At 41.9% G+C, this 21,597-nt stretch overlaps 1 protein-coding gene across 1 annotated transcript in view; it reads left to right on the top strand.

The window, feature by feature from the left end:
* TPD52L1 (TPD52 like 1) overlaps window positions 1-21,597 on the top strand; it is a 152,274-nt gene that overhangs the window by 6,248 nt on the left and 124,429 nt on the right. The gene's annotated exons all lie outside the window — the stretch shown is intronic.

Genomic DNA, 21,597 nt, shown 5'->3' with positions numbered 1-21,597 from the left:
CTTCTGCTGTCCAGGGTGTCTCATACCTCAGTTTGTCTTTAATTAATGTATTTAATTAAATCGTTACAACAGCCCTGTAAACAGGTCTGAATTGTACGTACTCCACTTACGACTTCTAGGAAGAACAGAACAGTGTTTACAGTAATCCTCAGAAGTACATGCTTTATTTGTTTAAGAGAGGGCACAGTATAATAAATGACCTGTTCTTCGTGCATCCAGAAGCAGTTCTCAAACAAAGGAGCAAGGTATTGGTAGGCAGTAGGCTACATGCTTAGAAGCTGCTTGTGTCAAAGCCCAACTCCAGTTTCATGAGTAGCATAGGTGGGTTCCACACCACCCAAAAGTATGTGCTTGGCACGTACTAGGGTTAGGAAGAGGCGTCCTTTCCGGACGCCCCTAACCCTAGTATATACCGAGCACGTACAAAATGGTGGCGCCCATTGACGTAGTGGACGCTTAGTGTCTGCATGTTGCGGCACGGAAATGATGCCGCAAGTGCACCATTGGTGCCTTGCGGCATCATAGCCGCGCCGCAAAAAGAACCCGCTTTTTGCGGCTTCTTTTTGCTGCGCCAGGAAATCGCATGGTTTGTCTGCTGCAGTTCCCTGGTGCAGCAAATACCGGCGCCAGCAGACCGCCCTTTTGGGCAGTCTGTAAAGCACCAATGTATTGCTATACAACTACTTAAAAAAGAAAAAAACAGAGGAAATCTTGGGTCTATTTCTTTCTCTTCCCCATCCCCCTGAGATTCACATCTTGGTGTATATGTGGTGAAGAGAGGGTAGGTGGTGATTCTTTGGTCAATTTTAATTAAGCAGTATGAACGCAACATACCAGAAATGTCTCCACAGTAGCTAAAATCTACTGTATATACTCATGTATAAGTCTAGAAATTTTAGTTAAAAAATTGACCCCAAAAACCTAGGTCGACTTATCCACAGGTCAATGTAAATACTATTTTTAACTCTTATTAAAAAGAAAACCATCCCCTGATTAAAGGCAAGAGTGCAATCTCTCCTGGAAGCACTGACCTCCCTCTTCTCTCTCTTCCATCCAGCTTCTAGTGTGAGCCAAAACAGTTATGCCTGCCATAATTTTGTAGGTTCTTTGGCATTGTTTTCCTTTGCTTCATCATTTAGATCCTTTGTTGCATGAACCTAAGTTTTACCCTTGACTTATCCAAGGGTCATATCAAAATCCATAATTTTGCCCCCAAAACCTGCAGTCAACTTATACATGAGGTCGACTTATAGTCGAGTATATACGGTATGTATTAGTCCCAGCTAGAGTAGACACATTGAATCAATAGGAATTTGGCAAGTCACTACTTATGTAGGTTCAGCTAGCTGAGTGTATCAACATTCATGGGGATTGTATAAAATATATCTAAAATTCATGTCTGTGTCTTGAAGGGAGTGTGACTTTGCCTGACATGCAGTTGATTTCTAGTTATCCAAAATAATATGTAGATTAGGCAATGCTTACTGCTCCTCTAGAAAACCAAATCATCTTTTAGTTTTTACTCACTGTCACTTATAAGCAGATCAGTCCTCTCCCTCTAAAAGGTAGCAGGGAGACAAATCCCTATTTAGATTGAATACCAAAGGGCACATTTGCTTTAAATTTCAAACTTTGATAGCATTTTCTTGTCAAAATTTATACCAGGAACCAGAAACTGGTGATTACAGTTAAATATCTCTCCCACCCCATTGTTGTTTTTGTTGTGTGTGCCTCAAAGCCATTTTTTGTGATGGTGACCCATATGGTGACACTAAGGCAACCCTATCATAGGGTTTTCTTGGCAAGTTACTTCAGAGGGGGATTGCCAATATCCACTGAGGCTGGGAGAGTGTGCCCAAGGTCACCCAGTGGGTTTTTATGCTCTACCATGGATTTGAACCCTGGTTTCCAGAGTTGTCTTGTCATCCAGTGCTCAAACCACTGCAACACTCTGTCTCCCCCAACCCCATAGAGTAGCACCCCACTGATACAGAATCGGGATCTTAGCATCCGCAAAATACAAAATGTAATTTAATAACATTATAGACACACTTCCATATCAAGGTAGAAGAATGGGTAGATCCCACATCATCTCTGTGATGTTTCCATAGTACTTGCCAACAGTGAGTGGAGTCAAAATGCTATGTGGGAGGGGCTGTAATCCTTTGATCTCTTTTCCCCTTTCATCTATATTTCCCTTTCTCTTTTTCTCCTTTTCTCACCTTCCAGGAGGCTGATGGAAAAGGGACAGGTTGTTTTTTTGCAGAGATATACTAATTGCTTAAAGAAGAGTTTAGACATTTGTCTGAGGCCCACATTCTACTGGAGAATTTGAATTGTTAAAACACCAGTGCTAGCAAAGAGGGAAAAGAGTCATGTACAATTGAGGTCATAGATCCGAGTCTTGACCTGAGTGAATATTTATATTGTTTGAGAAGAATATTCTGAACAGGTAAATGGAACCAGTGTTTGGTTGTGTTTTGTTTTGTTTCCTTTTGTTGGAAAAGTTTAGTTAAATTTATAAGTGTTTGCTAGACCATCTCTGACTATTGAAATGATATGTAGTGAGTGTTTGGTTAAAGGTGGGATGAGCTTGTGGGAATGAAGCAGCTGGCCCTTGATTCATCTTGTAAGTGCCGGATTGAGAGAGCTTCTTCACTATACAATCATGTGCTCAGTCAGCAGAAGTACTTGTCCATGACGTAAGGGGAATGTTGTGTGCAATATTCCTTTGGAAGCATCGCACTTAAAAGCATGCGTTGGTCAAGTGCTGGCTTGAAGCAGGTGGTGAGGAATTACCATAGTTGCCCTGTCTCACAGGGCAACTATAGCAAAGAGTCCATTCTTACGTTGCCTGTTGAGGGTTAGCAAATCTGGGCTGGGAGGAGCATTAAAACTAGAAATAGCTTTCTCATTACTATGGCACTTAGTAGCTCAGCACCAGGTTATGAAGTCTGAATGAGAATGGGTGGATATCAAGAGGAGACAATTCTTTAACTGATTTTTATGTTAATCCTTTATGTTAGGTTTTTCCTCCCAATCCTGTCAGAAGATGCTTAGGAGCCAAATCTGTCATAATTTTGACAGTGTCTTGAATTTGCTGATAATATTTAAGAGTTTGCTAATGTAAATTGAATTGCCGCCCAGATTAAATTGTTTGAAACAATTATTTTTTATATTTAAAAAATCTTTATTAATTAAAATACATATCATTCCACTCAACAAACACAAAGAATATAAAACAAGCATTCAACTTATATAAGTACAATATATAAGGAAGGGCATATCAAATAACTTTCCCTAGAATGTTCTTTTATCTAAAAAATGTTTCTCCTCTTTTGGTCTTGGAGGATCCCTTCTTTAGTTTTCTCTTTTCTTCTCTCCCTCTCTTTACTTTCTCCTTTCATAACTCAACTTTCCTTAATCTCCCTCCTCCTGACTCAACTAACCTTCTAATACTTTCATAAATGCCAAACAAACCTTCTCTACTTTCCCCACTCTCACCCTCTATATAACCTACATATACGTTCAATCACTCCTCCTCCCATACTTACTTCCTCCTCAACGCTTAACAGCTTCTTCTCCTCCTGCTCTCTTTGGATTTCCATAATATCCTTTCTTATATAACTTGCTTTTATCTCTTCATGTTTGTTATCTCTATTTGTTTGTTTGTTAACTCTGCTACTGGTTTTTTTCCCCAATTGTATTTCTCTCTCTATCTGCAAAACCTCTGGGGTATTGCACATTCTTCCTTTTTTTGTTCTTTGAACCAATTATTAACTGGTTTGTCATGTTTGTATTAGTAAGATCAATTAATTTATTTCTTTTTTCATTTATTTATTTCATTTGTTTATTTGTTTTTAATTTAAATTTGTGCTTCACTGGAGATTATGTAATTATAAGAATTTGTAAGATTACAGAAGTCACTCAGTATTTCATGTGAGGAAGTCGGAACAAGGACAGGTGTAGATTGCAAACAAGCTAGTAAAATGTGGGCTAGACAATGCAACTGTTAGGTGGATTTGTAATTGGTTGACCAGCTGAACCCAAAGCATGCTCAGCAATGGCTCCTCTTCATCCTGGAAAGAAGTGACCAGTGGGGTGCCAGAGGGTTCTGTCCTGAGCCTAGTGCTGCTCAACATCTTTATCAGTGACTTGGATGAAATAATAGGAGGCATGCTTATCAAATCTGCAGATGACACCAAATTAGGGGGAGCAGTTAATACCCAAGAGGAGAGGATCAAAATTCAAAATGACCTTAATAGATTAGAAAAGCTGGGTTAAAACTGGGCACCACAATTCAAAAAGGATGAGAAGCTGGACCATGTCCAGCGGAGGGTGACCAAAATGGTGAAGGGTCTGGAAACCATGCCCTATGAGGAGAGACTTAGGGAACTGGGTACGTTTAGCCTGGAGAAAAGATGGTTGAGAGGTGATATGATTGCCCTGTTTAAGTATTTGAAGAGATGTCATATTGAGGATAGAGCAAGCTTGTTTTCTGCTGCTCCAGAGAATAAGACTTGGAACAGTGGATTCAAACTACACAAAAAGAGATTCCACCTAAACATTAGGAAGAACTTCATGATGGTAAGAGCTGTTTCGCAGTGCAACATGCTCCCTCGGAGTGTGGTGGAGTCTCCTTCTTTTGAGGTTTTTAAACGGAGGCTGGATGGCCAGCTGTCAGGGATGCTTTGATTTGAGTTTCTGCATGACAGGGAATTGGACTGGATGGCCCTTGTGGTCTCTTCCAACTCTGATTCTATGATAATAATAATAATTTTTTTTTATTTATACCCCGCCTTTCCATAGATATGATCAAGGCGGCTTACAAAGGATTAAAACAGTAAAATACAAAGTTAAAAACATTATAGTATAAGATTAAAAGCATCACTACATGGGAATAAACAATACAAATTACATATATCGGGGCAAGAAATGGAAAAGTCAGATTACAACAGTCAGAGGTCAGAAGGAAAAACAAGGGGCAGAGAAAAGAATAAATTATCTAAGGTGGGAATGCTAACTAAAATAAATGCGTTTTTAAGTTCTTTTTAAAAGAAACTAACGATGCGGAGGAGCGGAGCTCTACGGGGAGCCTGTTCCAGAGGGAGGGGGCAACGATGGTAAAAGCCCTCTGTGAGGTCCTCGCAAAATGTGACTGAGGGACCTTTAACAGATTTGTCCCAGATGTTCTGAGTGTGCAGGGCGGATTATATGGGGAGAGGCGGTCCTTGAAGTACCCTGGTCCCAAGCCATTTAGGGCTTTATAGGTCAAAACCAACACCTTGTATTGAGCTCGGAAGCGAATAGGCAGCCAGTGAAGGTCTTTTAAAATAGGTGTTATATGGTCTGACCTGGAGCTACCAGCGACCAATCTTGCTGCCATATTCTGCACCAATTGCAGCTTCCGGGTTTGGTACAAGGGTTGCCCCATGTAGAGCGCATTGCAGAAATCCAATCGAGAGGTTACCAAAGCATGTACAACAGTTTCAAGGTACCTACGGTCCAGGTAGGGACGCAGCTGGCGTATCAGGCGAAGTTGATAACAAGCACTCCTGACCGTTGCATCCACCTGAGATATCAACTTGAGCAACGAGACAAGGAGTACTCCCAAGCTGCGCACCGAGTCCTTCAAGGGGAGCGTGACCCCATTCAGGATCAGGTGACAGATCTCACCACCAGGAACTGGGGAACCTATCACCAGTACTTCCGTTTTCCCTGGATTCACACTGAGTTTGTTTTCCCTCATCCAGCCCATTACCGACGCCAAGCAGGCATCTAGGGGAGAGATGCCATCCTTAGTTACTGCATCAGTCGGAGACACAGAGAAAACTATTTGGGTGTCATCAGCGTACTGATAACACCGTGCCCCGTGTCTCCAGATGATCTCTCCCAGCGGTTTCATGTAAATGTTGAAAAGCATAGGGGACAAAATCGCTCCCTGAGGGACACCAGATGTAAGGACCCTCTTATCAGAGTGACAGTCCCCCAGCTCCACCATCTGGAATCTGCCCGAGAGGTAGGACCGGAACCACTGCAAAGCAGTGCCCCCGATACCCAACTCCCTCAGGCGTTCCAGAAGGATACCATGGTCGATGGTATCGAAAGCCGCTGAGATGTCCAAAAGCACTAACAGGGACACGCTTCCCCTGTCCATGCCCAGACGGAGATCATCAACTAAGGCGACCATGGCAGTCTCTACTCCATAGCCCGCCCAGAAGCCGGTTTGAAATGGGTCCAGAAAATCGGTGTCATCCAAGATCGATTGAAGCTGGAGAGCGACTGCTCTCTCGATCACCTTCCCCAGAAAAGGCAGCAGCGAGATAGGCCGATAATTGTTGTGGATCAGGGGGTCTAAGGAGGGCTTTTTTAGCAGGGGTCTGACCACTGCTAATTTTAATTTGGATGGAAACTGACCCTCTCTTAGAGATGTATTAATAACAAGATGCAAGAGTGTTAACACCGCATCTCCCCCCTGAGCTGCCAGCCATGAGGGACAGGGATCAAGGGAGCAAGTCGTCTTCCTAACACTTCGAAGGATCTTGTCCACTTCCTCGGTACTAACAAACTCAAAATGATCCAGTATAACAGGGGCCACGGACGCTTCGGACGCCTCTCTTATAGGATCTGCGTAAATACTGGCGTCGAGATCAGCCCTTATCCGAGAGATTTTGTCCGCAAAGAAGTTGTTAAATTCGTCACAGCAGGCTTTCGATGGTTCAAAAATAGGGCTCAGGGAGGGGGGGAGCTGAGTTAACTCCCTCACAACCCTGAACAGCTCTGCTGGACGCGACTCTGCGGACGCAATACGTGCATCAAAGAACGATATATTATGTGGGTCTTGTTCTTTACAGACCTGGCGTTGCACAGGAGCAGAAACAGGGTTTGTGGTACGGCTGGGCTGACCCTCAGATCTCTTTGGTTAGGAGAGTGGATGGAAGGAGAGATAGATATTACACATCGATCTCACCGTCCTTTCCGACACAATTCCACTCTCCTACCGCCATACCTCCCCTTGCCCTGCACAACCTCAATAGGGGCTCCCATCACATAAGCTTCCACCGCATCATCTAACAACCCACGTCCCGCGTCCACCCCCATACCCATCCATAACAACAAAACCCCAAGACAAAGGGAGACATAAAGAAGTGTCATTCCCTTATGAAAAGAAAGAAAAAAAATATTTAACTGAACCAACTACAAACCCCAGCTCTAGCCCAAGAACAAGTTGGGCGAGTTAATAATCCCAATCCCAAAATGGTCAATACACACAATCCCAACCAAAATGCATTGATGGTAAATCAGCACTAGCAAAGTCCTTAAGCTAGTGATGGTGCATTAATGTCCCCGCGCAGCTGTCAGCCCTTGGGCAGCACGGCAGCGCTGATGGTCCTCCGGCGTCGTCGGTGTTTGGGAAAGCCGGTAGGCCGGCTTTAGAAGGTCGCCGCTCCCACCGGTGCCTTTCCCCTCCTCCAAGCCGCCTCGCGCAGCTGTCAGCCCTTGGGCAGCACGACAGCGCTGATGGTCCTCCGGCGGCATCTGTGTTTGGGGTAGCCGGTAGGCCGGCTTTAGAAGGTCGCCGCTCCCACCGGCGCCTTTTCCCTCCTCCAAGCCGCCTCGCACAGCTGTCAGCCCTTGGGCAGCGCAGCAGCGCTGATGGTCCTCCGGCGGCATCGGTGCTTGGGGATGCCGGTAGGCCGGCTTTAGAAGGTCGCCGCTCCCACCGGCGCCTTTCCCCTCCTCCAAGCTGCCTCGCGCAGCTGTCAGCTATCAGCCCTTGGGCAGTGCTGATGGTCCTCCGGCGGCATTGGTGATGGGGAGAAGCAGCAACAACAGGTCAAATGAAAGGACTGTGAGGATGGGAAAATGCCTTTATGTTAACTGAAAGAAGGCTGTGAATACAGTTTTGTACTTTGAGAATATCTTGAGTTTAACACTTTACTGCCTGGCAAGATGAAGAAATCTAGAATTTTAAAGCCCCAAATATTTTTCTTTCCAGTTTGCACCAACATGTTGTACCATATGCTCAAGATATTCTAATTATGCACATTCTTCAGTATCCATTGGCACAGTGTTGTATAGCACCTGCACAAGAGTAAGATATTACAGTGCCTACTTTCATGTTTCTGTCTACTGTACCATTATGCCAATGGGACTGTTAGTGAACAAGATACCTTGCAAAGTTCAAGAGAGGAGGTCCTTGCCTAAGGACTTCAAAGTCTAAAACACAGAATCCCACTTCTCTTGCACTGACAAAGAAATAATTTTATTATGTAGTGTAACTGTGTATCTCTGACTTAATATATATTTGGTTTGCCTACTGGCAACATTAAAAAGCTTCCAGGAGCTATAGTTTCTGTCCTGAATTTAAAAGTATCGGAAACACTGGAGAGGAAATGCAAGAGAGACAAATACATAAGAGTTGGGGATAAAAGCATGATCCTTCAGCAAAGTAAAATGTTGTAACTTTCAGCAAATAACAACTTAGGTCACAGCTGGAGAGCCTTTTCTAACCTTGTGCATATGTGCCTTTGATTTGCATTTTACTGTGAACCTGTGAATTTCATGGGATTTTCTTCCTTAAGAAAAATTCAGAGGTGGTTTTGCCAGTTCTTATATAACCTGAAACATCTTGTGTTCAGTTGGCCTTATGTCCTAGTCAAGTACTAACCAGCCCCTGTGTGTGTTGTGTATGCCTTCAAGTTGCCTGCACCAGTCCCTATTTTTCCCTAATTGCATATGTATTGGGCTCAGTAGGTGGGAGAGAACATCTCCAAGCACTAATTAGCTTGAGGCCTTTGCAGTTTTGAGCCACAGATAAGAGGCTTTCTTAATGTACAATCTTGCCATGTTTAGAGTGCTCTCTCCTGTCAAAAATCCAGGACTAAAAGGAGGATGCATAGCTCCAGGGATAACATGTCCCTTTCCTTTTTAACACAAAGTGAAAATCCATATTGGGATAATACGTTTTATGAGGCCAACTGAAAGTACATAAAATGGTGTGCAAACCTTTGAGTTCTTCAGAGCTTTTTGTCAAGCAAGATTTTAAAAGCTTAATTTAAGGACTGGGAGAGGAAAATCATGGCTCATGTTTAAGCGATGGCATTTTCTTATTGCACCATAGTACAATGGGTCTAGCTGATCACTGCCACATATGTCACTCTGTTTCTCTTCCCCCCACCCACCCATAGAGTTTGAGGTGATATGTGAGGTGCTCTGCATATCTCTTTTTTGCCTCAAAACAATTCTGTGAGGTTGGTTAACAGCTGGGAGAATGGCTAGGTCAGATTTATCCACGAAGTCTCATGGCTGATTGGGATTTGAACCTGAGATTTTTCAGAGCCAATCCAGCACTCTTAATGTTTGCACCATGTTAGTAATCTGGTTTGTAGTTTGTTAAAACACCCTTAGTGTAAGTGCTTTAAAAATTCTTGTAGCTTTTCATGTCATAGTCATAGCTTTTCATGTGTCAGAACATAGTTAAAACAAGCATAGCTCTTTTTGTTCCCTCTTGAAAGGAATCTTGTATCACCTTTGAGATTAACTGAAACAAAGAAGCTGTTAACATGAGATTTTGTAGACATGAGCCTAATTCTTATAGGAATGTTTGGAGATGCATCTGAGGAAGTAGGCTCAAGTCTATAAAAGTTCATGCTACCAGCTTCTTTCTTTCAGATCACTTTGCATACTGATTTTCCAGACTTTGATTTCCTCCCACAAACACTCCTTTACAACATGTTCCAGTAGAAACCTTTTCACCATGTACATACCTTCATTTCCCATGACATTGGACATATGAACATGTTGGACATTTAGGTGTGGATGCACAAACTTTAGGTCTGAAAGACTTTTTTGACATAGATTTCCCATTTTACATGGTATGTATATGGCCTAAGCCAAGGAAGTGAGAATCATACAGCTCTCCAAATACTGTTGAACTGCTGCTCCCATACACCTTAGCCAGCATAGCCAATAGTAAAGGATGCTGGGAGATTCAAACCTACAATATCTGGAGGGCTGTATAATTCCCATCCTAGATTTAGGCCTAATTTTAATTTCAGGGAGTTGTAGGTTTTCCTCGAAATCATGCAGCTTGCTTTCCCAAAAGCAGTAAAACAGGGTGTGCTGGTATTGAATCACTATAAAATTGAGTGTGTGTGTTTACAATGAAGAACTACCTTAATATACACTAATAATGGCAGAGCTACCAGGCATTGTATAGACACTGTGATGAGAAAGCAGCATTAAATTCTTTGCTTCAGTGTCCCTTTAAATACTTATGATGATAGGAGGAAATTTAAATGTTATCCTTGAGCACTTCATGCATGATTACATTTTGACCGTGGTCTTGTGAAATAGATTTTGCAGTTGTTTAGGACTGTTTGGGCTACGAAATGGATGCTCTTGTCCGTTTTCTTGCCTCAGCTCCCCTCCTTGCCAAAAGACCCACCAAAAACCCTTAAATGGCTTTAATGTGAAGTTCTCTCCTTCAGGCTGTTACTGTAAGAAAAATCCAGAACCATGGACTAAGGAACTGGTAAATACTGTTTTCAGAAATTTTATAGCAAGTCTGAAGTAGTCAGGAAAAAGCCCACCATGTATTTTTCTGTATCTAACTGTTTTTATTAAAATGATTTTGTATCACATTAAAGATCCTCCCCCCTCATATTAAAACATTTTCCCTCTCTTAAACTATGGCCTAAATCCTGTTGATTAGTCTCAACTAGAGGAGACCCATTAAATCAGTGTGATTTCTTGACCTGTTGATTCACCATTCAAGAAATGATTGAATGGATCTGTTCTAGTTGGGACTAACCAACAGGTTATCACTCTGTGCAAGTTCATCTCATCATTGTCATATTATATTTGAACAAAACACACCCCAGTTTGGGCTTAAAAGAGGGAATTGGGACTTTCTCCAGTACTTATTTACCTATAATGAGAAATCTTCCTGGGTAAATTGGAACAACTGATGTGTATTCCTGTCAAATATCGGAACGGATTGAGGCAATGATCTTCAGATGGTAAAATAATTATAGAGGGAGTTTAGAGCTGTTTTCTATTTGGTTTTATCTGTTTTAACATATTTTCTTTGGGGTCATTCACACTGGCGGCATTGCTCCAGAAGGAACTGGGCAAATTTGGGGGGGGGGGGGGCTCCCGAATCTCTCCGGAAGCAAGTGCTGACTACCAATCAGGGGCATTTTAACACGAATGCCCTCTTGGAGAATTCGGGTTTAAGGTGAAGGTGCCTGGCTGTCAATCAGTTAGTTCCGTGATGGTCATAGGTGACGTTTCCAGCACTGATAGGGGCATCAGAAGTGTGCTTTCCACCCCTCCTTTTTTTTAAAGGACCAGGCACCACTTGTCAAATTTAAAAACCTCTGGGGTGTGTGTGTTGTGGGCATTTGGTCAGTGTTGTAGGTTATGATCTGCCCTTGGCCCCATTTTCAGCCCCAAAATGCAAGCTAATGCATCCAGTATCCCCCACTCCTTGCCACACCAGAATGCCTCATACACAGATAATAATAATAATAATAATAATAATAATATCAATAATACTAAATCCTCACCTTGAAATGCCAGAAAAGGATGCATTTTTATTTTTTTTTGCTCTCCTCAGGCTACCCCTAAATTCCTAGCAAAAGCTGTATCAATTTGCCAATTTACATAACTGTAAAGAGAAGCATTACATTCGATTGGTAACATTCATTCACAATCCAGCAATCATTTCACCTAGCAAAAGCTGTATCAATTTGCCAAGTTGCAACATTACATTTGCAATCCAGCAGTCATTCCAAAGGAAAGAATATGTGCATAGACAGAGAAAAATAATTTTAAAAAATACACATCAAAGGGAAAAGGTCCCTGATGGATAGGGGAGGCTTGTCTTGCTCTGCCCCCCCCCCACCTGCCCTGAATTGACCCTTGCTCCTGCTCACTATCTATCTATCTATCTATCTATCTATCTATCTATCTATATCTATATCTATATCTATATCTATATCTCTTGCCAAGAACATACGCATAGACAACCAAAAATAATTAAAAAGAAAAAACAAAACAAAACATGCGCACATTTTGTCAAAATTTAAAAAAAATAAAAAAAGGGAGAAAAGTGCCTGATGGCCTGCCTTTGGCCTGAACTGAACTGACCCTTTTCCTCTTGCTTACACTTTGTCATTGCCTTCCACTGAGGCTGAGAGAGAGTGACCTGTCAGTTCCAATTGACCCATGGAATCAATTGGGAATAAAAGGGAAATGCAGCGCAGGCATTCTGACTGTAGCATCCTATAATAATAATAATAATAATAATAATAATAATAATAATAATAATCATCATCCAGGAGCAAGATGAAATTAAAGTAGCACAAGCACGCACCCAAAAAATCATGTGCACAAATTGTCAAAAGAGGCTGCTTCTGTTGCATCCATTTCCCTACATCCCCCAGCTTGGCCCCACAGCCCTATTTCCCTGGGCAATCCTCCTCCTCCTCCTTCTTTCCGACCCTCACCTCCCTCTGAGCTGCCCTGGCTCCTTCCTCCTCCTCCTCCTCCATCACTTTCTCCATCTCCCCCCTCCGCCAGCCCTTTGCAGCCCTCGTCACCCTGATTTCCTCTTTTGCCTCCTGTCACCCTTTGCATCCAGATTCCCCTTTTTTCTTTGGCTCTTTCCTTCTCCCCCTCCCCTCCAATGAGGGGAGGGAATGCTCTGCCCTCTTCCCGCCCTCTGACCATAATCCCTCCCTAAATTTGCCCCGATCATGATCGAGGGCAAGTTCATATTTCACGGAACCCGGGTCTTTTCAGAAAAGACAGATTTTAGCCCGATTTTGGTAAGGGGCATTTCCTTGTGCAAGCCTCAACATGGATTGTGATGGAATCGGGCCCAATATGAACTTCACGTGGAAGAATTGATTTCAGAACTGGTGTAAATGGTAATGTGAATGGCCCCTCTGTCTTGAACCCCCTCACTTTACAGTGCGGTGCCAAAGGACTGATTGATTCATATTGTTAATGTCTCTTAAGCAACCTCCCATCTTGGAAATATCTCAACACTTCCATATTTCTCCCAAAACTGGTCATCCTCTTTAGGCAATTGTCTCTCATGATCTCTGTTGCACCTGTTGTAGTGTTGATCCCCAATAAATATAACCTAGCACACCATATCATTTACCCTTTGTTTATCTGGAGGAGAGACTATACCAATCAGCTGTGTTGCCTAGATAATAACAGAACCCATTATTATGCCCATTCACATTCAGGTGGGATAGTTATGCTTTCGTACCAGTAAGTTGAATGAATATAATGGGGCTCACAAAATGGCAACATCTAGTCTGCCTTTTGTTTATGTCATAGAGATCTTAATATTTCTCTCTGGGACCTCGATGCTTGGGGAGCTCTTCTCCCTACATATGCCTTCTTGAGGTCTCCTTAGGGGCTCTTCTCTAGGGCAATATGCTGTTGGAGGATGTAGGAGAGAGCCTTCTGTGCTGTGCCAACCCTGTTATAGAATTTACCTTTGTTACATATGCTAATCCTGGAAGTCCATTGGTATCTGTGTTGTTGTTACTCTGTTGTCACATGAAAATATGGTTTTGGGGGCCCACCTGGTTTTATACAGATCTACCCTTGTACATGTTTTAGAATTGTTTTAAGATTTTGAAAAAAAATTATTTTAATCTGTCTTGTTTAACTTATTAAACTGTGTAATAAGTTTTAGCCCTTTAAAATAACTTTATTATTTGCACTGTTTTAAATTAATCATGTTGACTTTATTCTACACTACCCTGAGATCTTTAGACAGAGATGGGATTTAATACTAAATAAATAGAATTATTCTACTTGTATATAAGTTTGTTGTGTAGCTTTATTTTCTTTGTATTAAATGAAGTTGTTACCTGCCAGTTGAGCCAATAGTGAGAGATAAAAGAAGTTTTAATAGCTAACTTCTGGAAACTCTTAATTACCTTCACCCTCTCTTAAAACCTGTAGGTCAAAGTAGATCCTCTGAAGACTGCTTGTTGCAACTGTCTCCTAGGAATAGCTACTATTCGTAGAATTATTATTTGCTAAAGTCTTCTCATTGTAAGCACAATTGATTCTTCTCAGAATGTTCATGTGGAATTTGCTACTGAGTGAAATCATTCTATCTAGGTCCTAATCTGGAGTTGTCAAATTATTTTGTCAATAGTTGTGGAGTTCCTTGCAGCACTAATTAGCAGAGTGGCCTTTGTCGTGGTTTTCTTCCAGTTGGGCTCCTACACGGTGGATACGAATCAGGATACTTGCATGGGGCTTTCTTTGTGTAATAGTGATGGGTCATGCATTATAAGTGACTGAAGGTTTTCACCTTGAAAAGGAACATTTTTACTTGGAGTAGTAGTTTTTCCTCCAGTGGTTTGCTATAGGCTATATTTCAGAGGAAGGAACTGACAAAGCCACCTCTTGAGTATTCCTTACATAAGAAAACCCCATGACTTTCATGGGGTTGTCATGCACACATACACATGTCGTATGCTAGTGTTTCCAGTCACTGGTTACATATCACTCTGACTTCTGTCAAACAGTTTAATGGTAATGAGAAAAATCACTGTGCTTGTGTAAATAGTATTTGCAGTTAGTCCGTACTCATTCCTGCCTATTACGTGCATTCATTGTCTGTTTTTTCTCCCACCCTCCTCAGCTGCATTTTCTTTCCCTTCTTGATGTCATTAGTCTTCCAGCATGAGTAAATCTTTCTGATTTCTAAACTGGATATTTGGTCATATATGACGACAGTCTAGCTGAAGCAGGACATTAGTGATTATCTCATTCAAGAGTGAGTAATGGCAAACAAGAAAAACAGCTAAATCTAAGTTTTATTAAAATCTATCAAAATGATGTAAGTGCTAACAAAATGCTCATATTTAAGTCTAGCAGTACCGCTGGTGTACCAGAGGCTAAATTTAGGAGCATGCTTCCAATACTTTGACTGCTGTAAATGGAAGCTGTTTTGTGCTCTTTTTGATGGTCTTATCTTCCCCGCTTGGGAGCAGTGAGATGATATTTCCCATTGGATTAAATGACACTGTAGCTGCATTTTCAAGGGTCCATTTTCCAAATGGCTGACTTTGGATGTGGAAGAATAATAGAAGCAGGCTATTTCAGGACTGCAGTGAGCCATTTTCTTGGGCAAAGTAGCAATTTCTTCTATAACCAAATACAATACCCAGAGTGATATACATGTAAAATTAATCATAGTTACACTTTGCGCTTAGCAACTTGTAACTGTAATGGTGGAGAGGATGACAATGAATCCTCCTCTGTCGCCTTAGCCTTTCCCATTCAAGTGTCCTCAAGCTATATCTTCCATCATCCCCAGTCAGTGGTGATGGAAATTGTAATCCGGCACAATTGGAGAACACTAGGTTATGGAATATGTAGTTCTGTATCTCATAGGCTATGGGAGGTGTAGTAGTAACAAATCTTACCATCAGTATGCTGAAGACACCCAACTCTGTTTCTTCTTTCCACCTAACACTAAGCAAGCTATTTTGGTTCTAAAATAATGCCCAGCATTACTAACGGATTTTATGAAGGTAAACCAAGTGAAGCTCAAACCAGACAAGACAGTGGTGCTCCTCTTCAGTCAAAAGGCAAATCAGCCTGTGCTTGACGAGGTTATACTTCCCCTGAAGATGCAGGTTTGCATTGTGGGTGTACTCCTGGACTCAGCCTTGAACCTGAAAGCCTAGGCTTTTTCACTGGCCAGGAATGTTTTTTTTTCCCCCACACTTAAAGCTAGTGCACCAACTTCACTCATTCTTGGTGATGTCCATTCTGGCTACAGTGACACATGCCTTGACTACATCCCATTTAGACATGGGGCTGCCTTTGATGTATGTTTGGAAACTTCAATTGGTACAAAGAATTGCAGCCAGTGTGTTAATGGGAGCTGGTTACAGGGATCATACTGTTGGCTGCCAGTTTGTTTGAGGGCACAATTCAAAGTGCTGATTGTGATTTATAAACCCTTACACACCTTAGGTCCAGGCTATCTGACAAACAATATCTCCCTGTATGAGTTTGCTCAGACTCTGAGATCTTCAAGAGAGGTCCTTTTTTCAATAATTCCACTTTCATAGGTCTGATTGGTGGGAACATGAGAAGAAACCTTCTCTGTGACTTGGGAACTCATTACGGAGGATAAAATGGTCCCCTCCTTGCTGGGCTCCTCATCCCTGGTAGTAAACAAACAAACAGACATGGCAACTTAAATGACTAAGAATTTGATGCCCTTTCACGAAATTCTAGATGGTTCTCCCTGATCACAGGGGCTGGCTGGTTACCTTGAGAAGCAAATATTTGTTGTGGAAACATGTTTCCAAAGTGATAAGGCAGCTAAAAGGAGTCTTATGGCCCTTGCAAGAAGGAACTAGCTTTGGAGGAAGATTTCTGTAGCCATTAATGCTTCCTATTCAAGCTGCAGTTGTTGAAGTGCCACTTGTGCCCAAATGCTTGCCTCTGAAGAACTCCCATCTGTACAAGAGATAAATCTTCCAAAGAGTCTTAACATTAGATACATATTTCAGAACTTCAGTTCTTGTGTTTGACTTTTGCATATGATATTCATCCTGTCAGTCTACTGCAGATAGGATAAGATTTGCATGCAAAAGAGAGGGGACCTATTGTGTTAATATCACAAATTTTGAATGGCAAGGTTTGCTTCATATTTTCCACTTTCTACATTTAAGGGTGCTTTAAGGAGCAGTATTGGTTGATCTGTTAATGTGCTTCACTTATTGGGAAATACTCTAGCCATTTTTTTAAAATAATAAAATGACTTGCCAGTTAGAAAAGCTTTAGTTGCTGAGCTACCACATTGTCATAGGCCTGTTACAGACAGCCAAAATAAAGCTGCTTTGAGTCACAGTGGAGGTTTGGTGTTTCAATGATGCATGCGTCCTAAGACTCCAGAAGTCGCACCAAAGCCATGCTCCAGCCCTAAGGACTGGAGCATGGCTTTGGTGTGGCTTCTGGACTCTTAGGACGCATGCATCATTGAAACACCATACCTCTACTGTGACTTGAAGCAGCTTTATTTTGGCTGTCTGTAACAGGCCATAGTTTCTGAAATTGCTGATTCACAGTGTTGTTGCATTTATTCTAAGTTGTGAGAAGATTGTACATATCTGAATTGGGGATGGATAGGGTTTTGTTTGTTTGTTTTGTATAACCTTATTTATCACTCATATCTTTATAACTGCATCACATTGCATTGATTATGAATATGCTGGGTATAGATTTTTGTATGTTTGCCCTGTAGATCAGTCAGAGACATTTAATCATAGAATCATAGAATTGTAGAGTTGGAAGAGACCACAAGGGCCATCCAGTCCAACCATCTGTCATGCAGGAACTCTCACCGAAAGCATACCCGAGAGATGGCCGTCCAGCCTCTGCTTAAAGACCTCCAAAGGAGACTCCACTACACTCCGAGGGAGTGTGTTCCACTGTCAAACAGCCCTTACTGTCAGGAAGTTCCTCCTAATGTTGAAGTGGAATCTCTTTTCCTGCAGTTTGCATCCATTGTCCTGCGTTCTAGTCTCTGGAGCAGCAGAAAACAAGCTTGCTCCCTCCTCAATATGACATCCTTTCAAATATTTAAACAGGGCTATCATATCATCTCTTAACCTTCTTTTCTCCAGGCTAAACATCCCTAGCTCCCTAAGTCGTTCCTCATAGGACATGGTTTCCAGATCCTTCACCATTTTAGTTGCCCTCCTTTGGAGCTTCTCAATGTACTTTTTGAATTGTGGTGCCCAGAACTGGACACAATATTCCAGGTGGGGCCTTACCAAAGCAGAATACAGCGGAACTATTATTTCTCTTGATCTAGACACTATACTCCCAGATCCTTTCACACATAGTTTTGTTCAGCCAGGTGTTCCCCATCCTATATCTGTGCATTTCATTTTATCGCCTTAATTGCAGTACCTTATATTTCTCTGTATTGAATTTCATTTTGTTAGCTTTGGCCAAGCTTTCTAGTCTATTCAGGTCATTTTGAACTTTGATCCTGGCCTCTGGGGTATTAGCTACTCTTCCTAATTTGGTGTCATCTGCAAATTTGATAAGTATGCCCCCAATTCTGTCATCCAAGTCATTGATAAAGATGTTGAATAGCACTGGACCCAGGACAGAGCCCTGTGGGACCCCACTGGTCACTTCTCTCCAGGATGAAAAGGAGATGTTGTTGGGCACCCTAATGGTGCATGAGTGATAATAACTGAGTAGGATAGATATGTACAGATATGTGGCATATTCAAATCTGTGAGCTGGACAGTAAAAATAGCTGATAGGATTGTGATGGTGCTGGAAAAATGTCTGAGTATACCATGGATGGCTAAGAAGACAAACAAATGGGTTCTAGAACAGATCACGCCTGAACTCTCTCTGGAAGCCAAGATGACTAAATTGAGGCAGTCATAGGCGGGATACAGACCACCCAAAAAGGGCGGTCCATCCGCGCCTTGTTTTGTAGCGCGAGGGAGCCACAGAGGACAAACTGTGCGGTTCCCTCGCACAGCAAAAAGAACTCTTAAAAGTGGGTTCTTCTTGCAGTGTGTTTGTCATGCCACAGTGCGCCAATGGCGCACTTGCGGCATCACAATGACACTAGGATGTGCGGATGCCAAGCGTCTGTTGTGTCAAAATGGCAGCGCCCATGTGTACAGGGCGCTGCCATTTTGACGCCCCCGTCACGTGCTAGGAGTGAGGCCAGTATGGGCGGTGCACCCTCAGCCAACCCCTAATACGTGACGGGGCGCACTTTAGGCCTGTCTGGAGAGGGCCATGCTTTGGCCATATCACAAGGAGTAATGAATCATTAGAAAAAAAATGATGCTAGGAAAATGTAAGGCAATAGAAAGAGAGGAAGACCACACACCAGATGGTTAGACTCAGTCAAAGAGACCACAGGCCTGTGCCTGCAGGACCTGAGCTGAGAGGTAGAGGACAGGGAGTCTTGAAGATGTATTTTCTATTGGGTTGCCATGAGTCAAAGTCGATTTGAAGGCAGTTAACAGCAACAAGGGACAGCTACTGTCCATATTTTAAAAAACATTCTTCCTGATGAGGTTAAATGTAGATATCAACTATGGAGTTAAGCTTTTTGTCTCTGCTTTTTCAATCTGAATAAGCACATAACTGAAGATGTGCTGATTATGTACAGTGAAAAATGAATTATAATAATAAATGAAATATAAGACATTCTTCCTCCAAATCAAACATCGGTTATTCTTTGGAATAAAAAAAAGATACTGTATTTTAAGACCAACAAAATAAGGGTGTAATATTGTATTGGTTTATCTGGGAGTAGGCTCCACTGAAAGGCAATGGTATTTATTTCCAAACAGACCCATTTAACTAGAGTTTCCAGGACAAATTAAATGGTTATCTTGACGTTTTTGCCTTTTGTCTTTACAAATGTACAGACCTTTTTAAAAACATGCACAAAGAATAATAGTATAGGGCTTTCTCTCCCTGACATCTCCCAAGAGGTGGGAACAATAATTTTTGGTTAACAGTACTCAAAAATAGGAATTCACACACTTTTCATATAAAGAAAGTGCCAGGTTCATATAAAGAAAGACTGGCAATGTAAACATTTCTGAAGTTCAGTGAAAAGTATCCTATCAGCTATATCTATACCATGCAAAAAAGAGGGCAGCTTGTTTGTTTGACCTTATAGAGAAGGGGCACTAGGGGATCACAGTGGAAGAAACACCTGGATTGTGGTGACTTGATGGCTCTTTCCACTGATTCACTTACTGATGGCCATGTTGACTGATCATGTTTTCTGTCCTGAATTACTGACCACCTGGAGTGTGTCAACATCCTCCTCCAATTCTTGATTTGCTGTTTATATGAGCAGTTAATTTTGTAGTATTGAAGTCAGCATAGAAACAGTATCATTCACCATCCTCATTCCTTTAAATCCCCACTTCTTTAAATTTTTGCATTTTAAAACCCTGGACTTACTGCCTATTTATGGATATAACACAAGGTCTTTGCCCTTGCCTCCCAAATCTTCCATGGTCTTGTACAGCATTGCTGTTATAATATTTCAGAGGTGGTTTGGTTAGTTTCTTCAAGAAGCCTACAGCATCTGGTATTTGTTATTGGTCTCCCATCCAAGTACTAACTAGGGTTGTCTCTGCTTAGCGTCCAAGATCTGATGGGTCCCTGTGTCTTTAGGGTATTTGACTGCATATTCTTTTGAAATCCTTCCTCAAACCTTGCCTTTTTCATGAAGACTGATGCAATCTCAGAACTCTTATGGTTTGACTGTAATGAAGCCTGAAATAGGTATAACTAAAGCAGTTATATTGTACTGTATATTTTCCCTTTTTGCTCCCCCCCCACTTACTATTTACTCTTTTTTCTTCAGTGTTTCCCCTCTGTCATAGTTTAGCCCCTAAGCTCTTTGGTACAGAGACCTGTTCTCATGAATGTACATAAACAATAGCCTATGAAAAAGGGTATTTACAAAAACAAAACAAAGCCCTCTTCCCTTACAGTTTGTGTGGCTTAATTTAGAGTTGCTGCTGCTCTGGCATACAACTCGATGCATTGCTTTTCAGATGCTATCTTGTAAAGTGCATACCTAAGTGGCAGTATGGACCTCCAGTGCACGCTAGTATGCTGATACAGTATGCCAATGCAGCATATATTGTGAGTGGGTGGGCTTCAGGGTAAACGTCACACACAGTGCTTGTGCTCTTGTACCAGCCTGCAGAAATGTTACCCTAAGCCCGATAATAAGCGTAATATGACCTTGGTGGAAGTGACACCAGTATTCTCTTCTATGCCTCCACCCCATTTTCTGTGGATCAAAAAGTTAATTTTAAGGTCTTTGGAGGCAGGAACTTTCTCTTTTTTCTTTTTGGCTTGTGAAGCTATGGCATTGTGCCATGTCAACACTTAATGAAATAATTATGTAATGTGGGCAACATTTATGCCTGGGCTTCCCTCATGGCTGTATGCCACCTACTTGTAAGGTTTGTGCTGCCCTCTAACACAGTTATAAAAACTGTACTAAATAAATAGAAATGTTTTGAGCATTAGCTGTTCTACTTCATTCTTGGTACTGAAACTTGGCCACTGACCACAGTTTAATTTCCATTGATTAATTAAATTACACATAGCACCAAATGTTCCTGGAGCAGAATATACTTGATGCTGAAATTTTCCAGGGATTTTGCTTCCTTATTTGCTATATAGTGGTACAAACATGAGCAGCAACACATGTTAATTTGCAAGAGAACACATTATTTATTAATTTTTTGTGCATAGTTTCACTTATACGTTCATGTTTGCATCTCTAACCCACGCCAAATGTTTTGGTCTCTTTCTTTTCTTTTAAAGACCTATTTCAAGGCAAAAATGGCCTTGAAATAATTCCTGTAGATGGGCTTTCATTCAACCAGCAGTAATGTCAGTTTGTAAGATTTATAGCAGGGGTAGGCAACCTGCGTTCCGCGGGCCGGATGTGGCTGGGCGAGGCCTTGGGACCGGCCCCAGCCCGGTCCTGCCGCCGATTGCTGCCGGGGC

The sequence above is a fragment of the Sceloporus occidentalis genome, unplaced genomic scaffold, assembly GCF_023333645.1.
Source record: "Sceloporus occidentalis isolate IW3139 unplaced genomic scaffold, rSceOcc1.0.p SCAF_6, whole genome shotgun sequence".
NCBI lineage: Eukaryota > Metazoa > Chordata > Lepidosauria > Squamata > Phrynosomatidae > Sceloporus > Sceloporus occidentalis.
Note: the sequence above shows the minus strand (reverse complement) of the source record. Positions and strands in the feature narration are given on the sequence as shown.